General features: G+C 34.2%; 1 protein-coding gene across 2 annotated transcripts in view; it reads right to left on the minus strand.

The window, feature by feature from the left end:
• The window catches only part of LOC100371574 (putative RNA-binding protein 19), an 87,656-nt gene that overhangs the window by 26,434 nt on the left and 44,611 nt on the right, over nt 1-16,611 (minus strand). Inside the window, exon 27 of one of the 2 annotated variants that reach the window (XM_085491203.1) lies at nt 9,221-10,418. The exons of the other annotated variant lie outside the window; for it this stretch is intronic. The gene's annotated coding sequence lies outside the window, so the exon portion shown is untranslated. Of the gene's footprint in view, nt 1-9,220; nt 10,419-16,611 lie in introns of those variants that run through there. 2 annotated transcript variants of the gene reach the window in all.

The raw sequence follows: 16,611 nt of genomic DNA on the forward strand, positions 1-16,611 counted from the left end.
ACCGGGGGGTACCTGTTCCCATGGTAATGCACTGAAGTCATGGAGATAGCCAATCATGATGACACAGGATTTTGTGTCAACTACGTTGTTACAGAGCGATTCGTCAGGCTATTCTTGAGCGAACTCGAAATGGCATGATTGCAGGTTATTGGCTGGTGAATGCTCACCTACACACATACGAAAACTAACATTAATAGAACATTGACCCCCCCCCCACTCAAAATGAAAAATTGAATGAATAATAAGTGTACAACTCACAGGTATAAAATTTCAGACACAGAAAGACACCAATAAATAAACAAAAAACCTTTTCTTCTCAGTCTATATACAATTTGAAAAAAAATGAGGAGGTGACCACATGACTGGTAAAGCTATTACCAAGTCAGAAAGATTGTAGAATTTACAGGGTAGGTATTGATACACAATAATTGTGTTTATGAGATTTCAATTTCACCGCAGAGCCTCGGGTATGAATGAAACTCGGTATATCCCTTCACGCAAATTGGTTTTGCACAAACTAGCTAGGGGCTGTGTATATTGATGAAATACTAACATAATACCAGTGTTGATATCTTCCAACGCTATCTTTTATGTTCATTTCAAGTCGTATTTCCTTTGTACGCTTGCAGGCTTGAAATGTACGGAGCCACAGGGATTAAAAAAATAACGCAACATTAAATTTATATTTATATAATAGTTATGAAGGAAACCGTTTATACTTAAGCAGTGATTGTTACATTATTTTAACTACGGCTGTGTTTAAAATTAATGCTTCTTACTGTTAGTGGTTTCCATTTGGGCCGAACTGATTATTAGACATTTCAATAAAAAAAATATGTTTTACAGCAATCGGTTCTTAGCTAAAGTTCATACATGTGACAATTATATTCAGACTGTGATTGGCCGTACTACCTCCTCTTTGTGCAGGGGTAGAATTCTGATATTACAATGACCCTTGACGTATATATTTCTATGTCGACGTAGTGAAAGGTGAGAATACAAACCATGCAGACGTCGCTATAGACATGTACTGTTAGGAGATACGATGTGGCTAGGCATCTGTAAGCCACAGAGTTGATCGATTAAGTCGGTGACCGCAACTTGTATTGGTGATATCGATATTTGCGGGGGTTAGCAAAAATCTTTTTTTTTCTCATTCTTATAAATTATCATTCATGTTTCTCGTCACAAATTGAAGACAGTTAAATAATGATTACAATTTTTATCAACTTTTAAGCGATAAAGTCGACTTCAGACACCATCCACAAAATAGTGTCATTATAGTTTTTTCAGCATGAAATTTTCAAAAAATTTTGATCAAATACATAAAGTAATGTCTGATTTTGTCTTTTTGGTCCAAAATTAGGATTGAATTCAGCGAAAAATACAGAAAATATGAACAAATTTACTCAAATTTAAGGGGGACAAATTTGGCACGAATTTGGACTTTATTCATCCAACTCTGCTCAATGGAAAAATAAAAATAAAAAATTCTATTTTTACACAACTGTTTAGACTGTTACCATAGCTAACAAACTAACTTAACATTCTTAGGTTTTGCCCAACACTTCTGGAAAATGAATGAATTAGTTACCAGCAAGTTTGTCACAAAAAAGTACACATTTCTTAAGTTATCATCGCATGACATGATGTGACACAGGGTCACTGATGAGAATATTGAAATCAACAATGCACATTACTGTAACTTTCAGCGTGTAATTGACTCTCCGTTTATGCCCTCAGAGAATTTAAAGTTGAAGTTCAAACACAATCCATCGTCACAGAAACAGCTAATTCCAAGAGGCATATTAAAAAAAGAAGAAACAATTATATTTCCATGGTAATGAAATACCAGAGATAATAAACACTGCGCGTGAAATACGATGGCATCATAAAAGGTCACGGGAGGTCACCAAAATGAGATTGAAACAATTTTTTGCAATTATGTAAATCAGCAGGCTGGGGTCATACAGGTCACACAATATGCAACTCCGAAGGACTGGTGCAGCTCGTCTTTCATAGGGAAAAAAATTGTTAAAGACCACAACTAATAGATAATAATCTTACCCAGCCATTATTTTGCTTAACTTCTTAAAAAGCTTGTTTTACACTTTCAAAGATAAATTTATACAAGCAGTTCATCATTTTTTGTAAAATTAATTTGTTTTCAGGATAACAGTCTCGGATACATTTTTATGAATAGATTTATGCGATGACACACGAGTCACGACTTCAGTCAAGGTTAAAACACTTTTTTATAATCAATTAGAAAATATGAATAAATATGGAATATACTTGATGTATCACTAGTTTACATGTATGCATTTGTATAGGGAAAAACACAAGTAAATAAATAAATAAACAAACAAATACACACATAGAAGTAAATAAATACCCAATTACATAAACAAATATACAAATAAATAAAAATAAAAAAAACACTGAGTAAATAAACAAACTAATGCACAACAGACAAAAAAACATGAATAAAAATAAACAAATGCACAATACATAAACAAATAATAAAAGTAATAACCAAATAAACGATCGAAAAAACAAATGATTAAAAGACAGAGGTTGTCATGTTGTAAAAAACAATTTATTTTACATATCGAACATGATATCCTGCAACATGGTGACCACCTTTTTTTATATAAAAGGATTTTGAATAAACGACATAATTATTTCGTATGATCCAAAAATAGTCGATAATGTCAGCGTGTACAATATTGCGATGTCATAATCAACTAATACAAAAAAAAAATATATTATTGTTCCACTTTGCAGATAATGGCTATTTTTAAAAAATACTTGCTTTATCTCCCTGGGATATCATCGTCATAAATCAGAATGTAAGTATGCAAACAAACAAAACTGAAATAACACAGCACTGATTATAAGTTTAAAGGGTAGGTATCAGACTAGAGACCGTATCGTCATGTTTTATCTCACGTTAAACTTAAAATTGTCACACTGTATCTTGTCATGAAATCGTACTGAAATGAACAGATTTTCTAACAGTTGATAGTCATCTTGTTTCCTCGTTTCCGATAAGAAAGCATTTACTTGACAGAGAGGCAAAATACAAAGGCCAATCCAGTAGGCATTGTATTTATAAAAATACTCATGCACAGGGAGACACAAGTAATGGGGTCATAAGAAAATCACGAGTATCGCAGTAATAGCGGCAGTTTTTTTTTTTTTTTTTCAAATATGCCTGTATGTTTATGATTATAAGGAGGTTATACTAGAACACAGTGAATGCAGTTCACATTTAATGCAAACCATACTCCCTGAAAACGACGCTTTATTGCGGCTTGGAATTGTCTGCCAAGTATATGGCGTACATCGCGTACGTCCAAGACTCCCTTGCTTCACAGCATCCTTCAAGTAAATTGCTACACTAGGAATGGATTTGCAGTTTATTACTTCCCAAATATTAGGGATAAAATGCAGCCGAGTGCCGTCTAAAACAAATCACAGATACAATATGGTGAGCCCCAAGACCCCACCCCACCACACCACCGCCACCACCACCACCACAATCATGGACAACCGCTTGATAAGCAGGAAGGATTTGTACAAACTGTTATTGAAGCTGGATTTCAAAATAAACAATGTATGAAATTTACCAGAAAACAAATATACTTTGGATAGATAGCTTCGACACGGTATTTTGCAAATGAATTGGAGACATCTTTATATAAATACACATTACAAGGAGTACAATGATTTTAAGCTCATGCACGGACAATGAATTAAACCATGTCTAGTTTCACAGTGTGGTGAATAACAAACCATATGGGTACTAAAGCAGCTGCAATGGAATGTAAAGAAAAATTATTCACAAAAACGTACCACTATTCGAAACAAATATTCATAAATGTAGCAATAAAGATTAGTTGTGATAACTACTACTACAAAAAGAAAGTCAGTTGTTAATAATGGGATAAAGCAAGTGTTACATATCAAAAGGCATTTTTGTTTCTTGATTGAAATGCGTTACGAATATAGTTGCCAATCTTTTTTTATTATTACATCATCTTTTGAAGTCATCAAGAAAAATTAAATTTCTGCAGATCATCCTGTGTTTCTTGTGGAAATGTAATGTCTTGTATGATTTGTTGGCGTATTACTTTATATTGAGAGTGTATCATTCTGTGTATATTGTCTGCAAATTATATTTTCAGTAGATATTTTTGGCTGCACATGTTTTCTTTTTTCTATTGCTAAATTGGGATTACTAGCTCTAAATTTTGTCATTGAAATTCTTTGTTTCAAATTCAACAAATCCAAGTATTTTTCAAAATTATAAGAATATTATAAGAATTTTTCATAAATTCTCAGTTTTGTTTCTTCAGTTATATTTTTGTTTGATAACTTTGTCAATTTGTCTTCTAAGTATTAATTATGCTACAGAAAGTTTTACCTACACAACTAGAAACAGCTATTCCTCTATAATTTCCTGGGTCGGTTTTGTATGAAACAACTGATGGTTCACATCGCATGTAATACAGAAAATGACTCAGGTAACAGTTTATTGACAGTTCACTTTTTGTTTTAAATTATTTTAAGTTACACATTAAATTTAAGTTTCAAACGAACAAAACGGCAATGCACGTCCAGTAATTTCCAAAGGAAAACATTCCATAATGACATTTTACACATACACCCGAAGCAGCAGCAGTCTAGTTTTGAATCCTGACAGAAAACAAACAAAAAAACCAACAGTACCGTACCATAGTGGTCCATCAGAACAGAGCCCTCTTGTGTGAAAGATGAGAAAGTGATCTAGTTTAAGCTGTCAATCATTCAAAAGCAACGCAAAGAACACAAGAATGTCTTTAAATCGATTTTATAGACACACAGATGTTACTTTCAAGACCCATATGTCTGTCTATAAGCTTTAATTATTAATATTCTATGCAATACAGCACAAGCAACTTCAGTCTTATTTTACTTGAGTTGTATTGACAAATGTAATTATTTTCAATTTGCTACAAATTTCCAGTGAATAACTGAAAGTTTTTTTCACAGTACTAGTTATATCTAACCAGCGGCATTTTTCATCGACAAGGAATGTAAAAAATAACCACTGTCAAACTAAATCTGGCCATGATGTGCAGTCACCTGTTGTCACAACAATATGACACGCCAAAATTTCAAATTTGAACACCGCTGTATTTGCAAGGTATACATGGGATAAAAATAAATTCTGCCAGAGTTTAGAAATATAGGAAATAAATTAGGCAAGGCTCGCAGTCAACGTGTTATAAATGCATAGAAAATGCTAAGCAGGGAAGGTGAAATCCCTGGTGAATTTCAACTTTACTCAAAGCGTGTAAAACACAGTGATCCAAACTGACACAGTGGATTTACCTAAAGGTGAAGAAAGGTCAGTGTTGGACTTCCTTTCGGTTTTCCCCAACGCAAATTTATCAACTTTGAGGGTGATTTTCACTGAACGTGTCGGCATTAACCAGATGTCTTTATCAATCAGACTTCAAATCCAATGTGAACTCTGACCTTTAGCCAGTTACATCAAAAGCAGCATCAACACCGTAAATTCCGCAAAAAGTAATTATTTTTACCCATTTATACACAGATTTATAACTCAATACAGGGATTGATAGTTTGTACTTTATTTCTGTAATGTTGGTAATCACTCGTACCTCAAGCAAAAACTTGAACTTAAGTTTAAAGCGCGGTGGTCGCCGCGCAGCGCGTGTTCAAATTTTGTGTAAATTAATGTATTTTACACGAGTTGTATACGTCGCTATGAGTCCCATATCGAACAGGACGCGGCGCAACGACTGCCACCCTTTAAGAGATAATTCAAATAATTTTGATAAAAACAAATTTACATGAATCAGTGACACAAGTCTGCGACACAACGTTCCAGAGACTTTTGTAAAAAAAAATTCACAGAAATGTCATAAAAACCTAAAAAGAACTTGATAATTCTTAGTAATAACTATTAAACAATTACCAGTACAGTATGTAATTATCCACAATAAAAAAAAATCGACTGGGTTTTCATATTTATTCAACTTACAAATCTAAGACTTGGCTATATTCCGGAATCATATTCAATAACACAATTTGAAAAACAAAGCAAGCTGTCTCTTGCTGCCGCACAACAATGTGTTTGAAAAAATAAAACAAAATAAAGGTAATTCGTAAGTTCCTGAAATTTCAGCAGAAACATGTAAGAAATTGTAAAAAAGGAGATCGTGCGTTGAAAATCAGAATATACAAAAGTATATATGGGATGGATCATTTTGTCTCGTGCTGTATTTCGCAATTCCGAATAATTAACAAGTTAATTCAAACGATTTATGTTTTTGACTGGCGAAGAAAAGTCGCATAATTTTCCTTCTCCCCCACGAATATTTCCATTAAAATAGACAGTCAGTTTATTTCTCAAACGCATGACCTTCAATGATTCTACAAAAGATGAGTTTTAAACAAACACATTTCACGTCGACAAACTACAATCAAACAATTTCTGACAATGTTTTTCAGCTTAAATTATTGCGTCAATCAGTATGCCACTTACAATGTTTTCACAAGCAATTTGTACATTCAGACAAGAGAAACGGCACCCCCCCTGTGAAATGAATGCAACTATTTCCGTTCTCATTTACGCTTTGCCCCGACTCACAAGCGCCTTATATATTTCATAAAACATCGATACGTAGATTAATCGCTTGTCATTGCAGCGACTTTTGTTTGCCAATATAAACAAAATTTCGACACCGGCTTCACGGCAACCTAATCTTGTTTTACATTTCTGAGAGCAAATTGCAATTAAATTGGCACAATTTTCTCCCGTGCTGATTTTCGCTAAGCGACAATGTTGCATGGAAAATTGTATAAGGCTGAAATTTGCCACATATGGCAAATTTCTTAGGAATCAACATTCGGGTCAGAGGGATTTAACCCCAATCGCATTCTAGGTTATGAAAATATTATTATGAAAGTGACGAATTTAAATGCATCCATTTCATCGCCAGTAATGAATTTTTTAGTTATTAAATTGTCAAATACAATTGCAGCATACATTTTTCTATGGGGGGAGGGGGGCATCTTGATGATGGACTTATACACAGATTCTGCATTTCAAAGGGGTCGATTATCCCCTCATACCTCTATTTATCGCAGCGATGCGTTAGAGTCAGCTTACATTAGGAGATGAAGCCGACTAACAGTGAAAGAACTATTGTTACTTACGATGTAGCACTGCTATACAACGTACCTCACAAGAGCAAAAAAAAAAAAAAAAACTTTTGATTTCAATTTTGTAAATTCCATGTTTTCAATTATACATTTTTTTTTTAAAAAGTTTATGCTTACAGGTCATAATGAACTTGATTGATGTTTTACATATCACAATGAAAAGACTGGCGTACTAATAGAAAGAGTATCTATTATTTTATTATTGCTTTCATTCTCCAGATGTGTACGATAGTACAAGTACAAGGCTTTGTCCATCATCCACAATACATACAGGAATTATTCAATGTCAAGTCATGTGCGTCTGAAACGAACAAAGTCTCTCCATTTATCACTTAATAAGCCCTATTGTGTTGATAAAATCCAATTGGTCTTTTATTGGTCAGCCGACCTCTTGACCTGTTTTTAGCTCAGGATCAATAGGTAGAGTGCTTTAATTGCCCTCCAGCCGAAATACTTTTATTCTTCAACTCAGACCCAGGTCATGCATTACTGAGCAACGCCGCGTGAATTCAGAATGGCAGTTTATAACGCTGTGGGACCATGAAGCATAAACACGACTGTATTTTCTAATTGCTCATATTCATACGTAGATGCATGGCCACTTCGCTGGTAGTTTCTATTTCTTGATTGAAATTAATTTTAAAATGTGAAAATGATGTACATGTAGTTTACAGTTTCACTACCGATGTATGTCATCGGTAGAAAAATGACCAAATATGGAGGTAACTGTGTATCACCACGAATGGGGGTGGGGGTGCTGGGTGGGGGAAGGGGGGGTGGTGGTGGTGGTGGAGTGGGATTAAGTTGCTGCCGTCACCAAATGTGGGTAGTGGAGGTTGTGCAACAAAATAGGGTGCAAAATAAAGCAATAGGGTGGGGGTGAATATTTCCTATAAGCAGTTTTTTTTTTGTTTTTTTTTCACAAATGTCTAAGAGTCAGCTAAAAAGTAGAAGAAGTGAGTAGAAAGCTTAATCTGTTAACAAATGGAAAACCAAAATCCCTTAAAAGTCACTTTCCAAAGCGAAACAATGAACAAGACATTCACTTTCATGTCGTAAAAGTGACAACGTGCACTAATTATATCAAGCGACAATACCCCACACAATGAAGGCAGTTATAAAGACATTGTCACTAATTTCCGTCGCTACATAAAGACACAGTCCCACACAAAGACCATCCATACATACCCAGCCAGGTTGGCTATTTTGGATACGAACCGTGCGTACGTCAAGTCAAAACCTCTTAATTTGTGGGACTATTACCGCGCTAAAGTGAGAGAAATATGGTTCTTGCGGAGATGAATGCTTTGCAGTAGGGTACCCCTGAAGTGGGGGGACGCCATTGTCAGGAGGAAACTCCATTACAGCTCTGATTAGAATGCTAAGGATTGAATATAGAACCGAACAAATTGCATTACTTACCTCCATTTCAAAAACTCATGCCTGGCTGAAGAAGAAAATTAACCGCCTTAGCGCCTAAACAGGAAACCAAATCAGATTACAGCTCCTAACCTTTGTGCGTTGATAGGATTCTTAACAGAATCATCGGAAATACTGCGGTAAACACGTAGAAAAAAAAAATGGGGGGTGCTGTCACCTGGAAAATCAAAATTATCCCTTGGCTAAGAGAACAGAACGACTGAAGAAAAAATCATCGGATGGGAGATCTTGATATCGAGATATTTTTGATGACAGAATGGAGACATTTGCAAGAACAAATTAGTGCAAAATTTTATCGTACAATGTACATGCAAGTTTCTGCGACATTAAGGTGAAATATATTCACCGATGCCGAATTCTATAATTTTCTATAACAAAATTTGTGTCTGACAGAATTAAAGCGTTTTTTACCTAAACAGAGTAAGAAATGTTTCGACACAGACAGTATACAAACAGCCGTAGAGTATCAAAGATAAATCCTTCTTTTTCTAATTTTCCATCAACAATTTCAAACACAAATAAAAATAAAACTAGCCAACAATCAATGTTTCCAGGGAAGATAACTTTTATTATATTAAACATCACATCACAAAACTGTCAACTTGATACTTGAAACATACTCTTGAGCTTCATATAGGACCTAAGTTTCCATAGTTACACAATAATCAGACCTCACCATACTCTTATCAATTATTCGATCAAATAATTTCTGATTCCAACAATTTGTCGTTTTGAGGCGAATATATCACTTATCGTTTCGAGGAGAATCGATATCGACGATTCAAAGCAAATAATGACAATTAACCTAATGGGTAGAGATTCTTTTTTCGATTGTAAGTAATTTTACTGACTCTGGTGGCGTCATGGCAACCTAATTCAAGCTGTTACAACTGTGACATACGTTGTGTGTTTCATTTTCTTATTTTTTTTTTCTTACATACATAATCAATATTTCATGGAAAGCGAATTGTGATATCGGAACGTTAATATCTGAAATAAGATTTGTAATATTTAATGAAAGATATGTTTAAAACACTAAGTCATATCATTTATTGAGCACCTATAGCGAGTAACAGTTATGTAGTAACATTTTATCTGTTAAAATGTTAAATTACAGCTGCCAAAATGTGTTCTATATTTGACTGTGACACTGTGACAACACACTGTTTAAGTTAACCCAAGTAACATTTTTATTTTTTTTCACTCTGAAAATGCATCTTGCAAAAAAAAAAATGTTTCGAATTTTTGGTCATAATTTACATCTAAGATGGCAAAATTTGACAGTTTTTTTAGACTATACTGCAAATTTGAAATAAACAATTGAAAAGTCATGGAAAATATATAATAAAAGGTTTAAAAATTAAAATAAGAGAGAAATACTAACAAGCTTAAAAACTTTTTGTCCACACAGCCCACGGAATAAATGGTCTACTCCAACCAAAAACTGGTAAGAATGGTAATTTCAACAAAGTACCGGTGAAAAAAAGGGAGTCCAGTTGGGAGCATCAACACATGCTAGGGTGTGGGCAAACAATCCAAATTGCATATTAACGAGAAGACAATGAGAGTTTAATCAAATCAGAGAAGGAATACAAGTCTACCAAATGATGGTGTAATTGGATTGTTGAGTCACAACATCGGGGGATGATACATCAATTGCTGGAGATAGAGAGCTTTCCCGTCCACTGAAGCTGTTCTTTGAATCTTTTTGGCTTGATTTCATGAAATTAGCTCAGTCACTGCATATATATAAAAAAAATCATAATTATCAAACTTTTGACAAGAAAGAGAGAGTAATATAATCCAGAGTAATATGTGGATGAACGGTGCCAGAGATCAACATCTGTAGACGCATAAAATGTGACCATTTAAGAAAATGTGTCGTGAAGACATCAACTAAACCCAAACCTGAAAAACCTTTTCATATAGCAATAAAAAATTAGTTACAACACATTCAGTTTTCTGTGTTTCTTTGTTGATGATTCTGATGAGTCTGACAAGGGTATAAAATATTGAAACTTATTTAAAATGTGATATTATTTTAAAAAAATATTTAAGAATTTAAATCCATATTTATTTATTTATTGACACTAAAAACTACAAGACAAGAAAAAAAAAAAGATTAATAGTAAAAGATAAAATGCAGCCAGAAATTATAAAGTTACATTTCCAAGATTCACTGGCAATACATGCAAAAATTTATCAAAATATATCTGTAATTATACTCCTACTATGGGGTGCTGCTGTCTTTTTTTAATATTGCAGGAATGCTTAATAAACAAAAAATTATTGTTATGCTATGCCAACACGAGGTGTTGCTTGTCTCATGATTTTTCTAAATTTGGCCAATGCAATATTCATAACAATATTTTCAAAAAAATTACAAAGGAATGACTTTGATAAATAAAAAAAAAATAATGCAAATCATAAAATTAAGTTCAAATGAAACAAAACACTGAATTTCTTTATTCTTAATTTGGCGAAAGATTATGTATGGAAAACCTAACTCTGTGAATAACAGAGAGAATACATTACAGATATTAAAGTAAAAATTTCATATCTGTTTCAACTAATAAAACAAGACATTAAAACGTATTTTCAAAAATGAAAAGTCAGTCATACATACGGCATATTATTATAGAATTTAAAAGATATTTTCCGATTGTAAAATATTAATTAATAAGAAGAGACTGAGATATACACATACATATATGCAAAACGTGTAATATTTGTAGTGACCAGGAAGTGGAAATAAACACATGGCCTTCCGATGCAATCAAACAATTGAAAGATATATGTCTATTACCCGGACACTGTGCTATAATTAGGGTCCATGAAGAACACTTGCTGATAATTCCATTACGTTTTAGCGAGGACAATAATTAGGTTTTTAAACGCTCCCTTTTGGGAGTCCGCCAACAGCAAACAGTAATCAAATTTGGTGGGTCAATAGCGAACACACACTGAGCCATTGTTGTTGTAAAGGAGAGGGGTGATTGGCCACCTTTGTTTACGACGATGACCTAACACAAAAGAGCTCTTCACGTGTATCTGTCATACACACGTCTGCCTGCATGTCTGTTCGTCTTGCTCAGCTCGCTTTGTGCAAAAGTCTCTGCTTTATTGTAGTTCATTGAAATATCAATGTTGGACTGACGTCAGGAACCGACAACATCAGTGAAAGATAGTTTTTTCTGTATCAATGGCCTGAACAAAAGATTTTTTTTAAAAACAATTTTAGACTTTTTAAGAAATATATACCAATATAGTTAAACAATTTTAATATAGCTAATTTTTTTTCTTCTATAATTTTGCCACCAAAATTTTCATGACAATTGCAATTTCCCTCCCAAAGTCAAAAGAATAAATTCTGAAAACCCAAGAAGACATAATATGAAATTGTTTTATCTGACATAAGACCTCAAAACATAGCTTGTGAAAACTAAAGATTTTAAACCGGACTCGAAGTTTTGAAAAAGTATCAATAACAAAAATAATTACAAATTGAAGCTGAACTATCAGCAGTATAATCAGTGGGTTGCGATCATTACAAAACATGTATGTCAGTTGCGTATTTCCCAAAAGCGAACAGGATTTGAGCACTGCACATCGCAGATGGGAACCAGGGAAGAGATAGCAATCATGAAGGCAGTTTGTTGCCCTACAAACATGTCTCATAAAAATGGAACAGTCTTCTGGGATTCGGCTGGGACCCTAGTGAGAAATGACGGCTTATAGCAAGTTAGAAGAGATAAAACAAAAACATCTTTTCTGTAGGCGTCTTTCATGTTCAATCCCCAAAGTTTAAGCGTTGTTGTCGACTCAGCACCCACCGGTATAGTCATTAACTCGGCCGTAATCGAAATGTTAATTTCTCATGATGCACGTTTATTTCACTTTCAATGTTAATTTCATTCTCATTAAGATTTATGGGTTGAAGCCATGTCTAAGGAGCGCTACTGTACTAATTTTTGATGTAATAATGTTTCTTCTTCATCAAACATCCACTTAAAACAGATTTCTTCCTGCTCCAAAAAAATCAGACTATGTTAAAAAAAAAACCTTCACCCTAAGGGTAACTTTTCGCTGAACTGCAAAAATATACAAAGTGCCCCCCCCCCCCTCTGCCCCAACTGTTAACAGCACAACCACACATGTATTTGCTTACTAAAACTTACTTTAGAAAACATTCACTTTAGACAATCTCAATTTAATTAATTCTGGCCAAGAACTGTATATAGTTAACACTCGCAAAATGAATTTGAGTCAAAATTAGCATAAATTAGGAGAACGTTATAAAAACACTCACAATCAATAGAAGTATGACCAACCAATCCAGACGACCAACAGAGATGTATAAACCCGGTACAACTAACATCAAAAATAGATAAAATAAAAAACAATATTACTGAATGATCTTCTAAGTTCTACTGTACAAGAGGCAGCTGGAAAATGCTAGGAAGTTTGCCAGAAGGCTGCTTGCAACAAAATTTGTTAAGTGCTTGAAAATGGAATAAAAAATTGATCTAGTGTGGAGCGTGAATCAAAAGACTATTGCCTATTAACGCAGTTTGTTGCTTAAAGCATATGAAACAAGCCACTTCATGTACGTGTGAAAGCAAATGTCGACATTTCTCCCAAGTATTAAACATACATTCACTATATTTCAACTCGGGGGAGATACTTTTTTTTTTTTTCTTCAAAGCATTGGAACATCAACTGTTATGGGAACTGAAGCAAAGAAAAAAAATCCTAATATAAAAGATAAAAACAGTATCATTTTTCAAGTCTCTGTAAAGCTGTTTTTTTTTTTTTTTGCACGATATTCAGGAATAAAAGATATGGATATGATGTTATGCAGATTTTTGGCAAAATTGTTCAATTGTCGGGGGGGGGGGGGGGGCAAAACCTACAAAAGACATTAATTTAACCTCAGACTTTTCATTTTCATTCACCTGCAGGAAAATTTCTTTCTTAGATGCAATATCTAATTTTTAATATTTTTGAAAAAAAAAACTTATTTTCTGCGACATTTATCATAAAAAACGGTACCCTATTTTGCAGCTCATAAAAGTTCAAACTGTCAAATTTTATGCAGATTAGAAGATGAGAAAATTGAAAATGTTAAGCTCAATGTAACCTGTACGTTTGACACCGAAGAGGAAGCACGGATTTTGAAACCCTCTCACATGATTGAAACAACAGTCTCTGATGACTGAGTTAGTTGGACATTTCGGCAGACAGGGGGATCAGATCCCATCATCTAGAAAAACCTTTAAGCCTCATTAAAATTTAAACGTTCTCAGCAACGGCATATGTGGCCGCTTTCTTCTTCTACAGGGATTGCCGTTGCCGCATTTCAATGTAGAAGGCTAATCTTTTCATTCGGGGGACAGAGAATGCAGGAGAAGGCATTGGAGACAGGAAAAAGCAGGTGATTTCAAAAAATTGTTATCTCGGTTAAGCATTATGTATGATGTCACAGTGTTTATAATACGACAGGAAGTCACTGCCGAATATTTTATGAAACTGACTTTTAGTGAGGATGTTAAACGTTCTTTTCATTCGCTTGTCGTTAATGGCCCAACTATTCACACAACGATGCAACTCAAACAATCGCCTATTTGTAGGTTAACATTAAGAGAAGGATGTACTCCACTGCTTCTACCTGCTGTTATTATCAAAGCTGTAACCGTACTTCCCGTCACAGCAATACAGCTCAGATAACTGTCACTGGAGCAAAAACAAAAAACAAAACTTAACTACCGTTTTGCCAACTTGTAATTTGTCATTCGGGATGTCGATATACTGCTTACCGGTATTCTGTCTATCATAGGTATATTTGTGTGTTTGTTAATCCTGATAAGTGATACATGTACGTTTTTTCATTATAAAAACCTGAAAAAAAATTTTTCTAATCTATCTAAAACTCTATTTTGTTACCCGTCATGACCTATACCAACATAATTTATTCGACACAAAAATTACCGAGAAATTATGATTATTTGGTACAAAATTCATCTGAAAATCATATTATAAAATACTTTATTTTTGCTCCAATTAATTTTTACTGAAAAGACATTTTGGCAGTTTTGTTTAAAGTTTATTTTAGCTGATTTAAGTGGAAAAGATGGGAAAAAAAGAAATTGTTGCTGGATTTTATTATTCATCCCAAAAATAAATTCCAAGTGAAAATAAAGTACTTCACAGCAGTTTAAAACATGTTGCATACAAATTCTGGCCACTAGTCGGCCATTTTTAATCAAATTATAAAAAAAAAAACTATATGAAATGCTTAATATGTAATCCACTGAATCAATCAATTGAAACCAATTTGAATGTGACATGTGTCAGCAGAGTGGTTGCTAACAAGTTCAAATCATTGGTTCTGAGCACCAAAATTGTCCCCATTAAAAATTAGGTGATCTGAGAAAAAATTTCAGTTCATATGCACAAAGACAACAGATGGAATTAAGTATTACAACATCATGATTGGAGTCTACAGCTTTTTAAAAAAAAACAAAAAAACTATACATTACAAATTCCCTATATACAGTATTTTCTCTATTAGTAGCATAGATCAGTTGTTTCTATTAGCAAAATAAGTATTTTTACCGATTCAGTATACAACAAACGTAATTTTGGGTTTATATGCGCTTCTATTACAGCAAATACAGTAATTAACCAAAATTTGAACAAAAGAAAAAAATAAGCACTAAGCACAACAGAGGACCAATTGCTTGCTATTCAGTTACCATGACAATGATACAAACATGCATCGACATCAAACTTTGGAATATAGATACTTTTATGCAAAAATGCAACATCATACAAAATGAGAAAAAGGAATTCATCAAAACAAGAAATACTCCATGTGAAAAATACAAGATTGAGTTGATGGGCTAGGATAGAGTAAAAATTTTGAGCAGATCAGAAAAAGTGTATAGAGATTGATTAAATTCCGAATGTGGAGCACATAGATTGGATAGCAGAATACAGAAGGGTTGCAGATGCAGGAGAAGGCTGAAGGCTGAAGGACGGAGGGAAGGAGACAGACAAATTAAAGTTGGGTGGAGGAACAGATGGACAGGGCCAAACGTATGATAAATATAGGATCAGGTGATAGGCAAAGACGGGACAAGAATTGATGTTGAATTGCAGGACATGTTGGAGATATACTCAGGTAGAAATGAAAGATGAATAAGAGGATACATATATGGGGGAAGATATGACGAGGCGGGCGATATAAAGAGACAGGGGAGATAGTATGTGTAAAAAATAAATTAGAGAAAAAAGGCAGATGACAATAAGGAATCCAAAAAGCTAGAAATACATAGGTGATGATGATACAGAAAGAAGGGTAGGAAAAAACTTGGGAATAGATTTGGCAAGGCAGTACACAAGGCTTGGCTTGAAATTTGCAGTAGCCCAAGGCACATAGACTACCAACTCCTATGTCTACTATTTAACAATTACAGGAAATAATGGTTGCCATGGTTGAAACTACCATAGGAGAAGATGATTGCTTAAGATGAAACAACCACAGAAGAGATGGTTGCTAAAAAAACATAGGAGAGATGGTTGCCAAGGATGAAACTACCATAGGAGAGATGGTTGCCAAGGTTGAAACTACCATAGGAGAGATGGTTGCCAAGGATGAAACTACCATAGGAGAGATGGTTGCCAAGGTTGAAACTACCATAGGAGAGATGGTTGCCAAGGTTGAAACTACCATAGGAGAGATGGTTGCCAAGGTTGAAACTACCAAAGGAGAGATGAATTCCAAGGTTGAAACTACCAAAGGAGAGATGGTTGCCAAGGTTGAAACTACCATAGGAGAGATGGTTGCCAAGGTTGAAACTACCATAGGATAGATGGTTGCCAAGGTTGAAACTACCAAAGGAGAGATGAATTCCAAGGTTGAAACTACCA

This window comes from Saccoglossus kowalevskii, chromosome 16 (genome assembly GCF_978046115.1).
Source record: "Saccoglossus kowalevskii chromosome 16, keSacKowa6.1, whole genome shotgun sequence".
NCBI lineage: Eukaryota > Metazoa > Hemichordata > Enteropneusta > Harrimaniidae > Saccoglossus > Saccoglossus kowalevskii.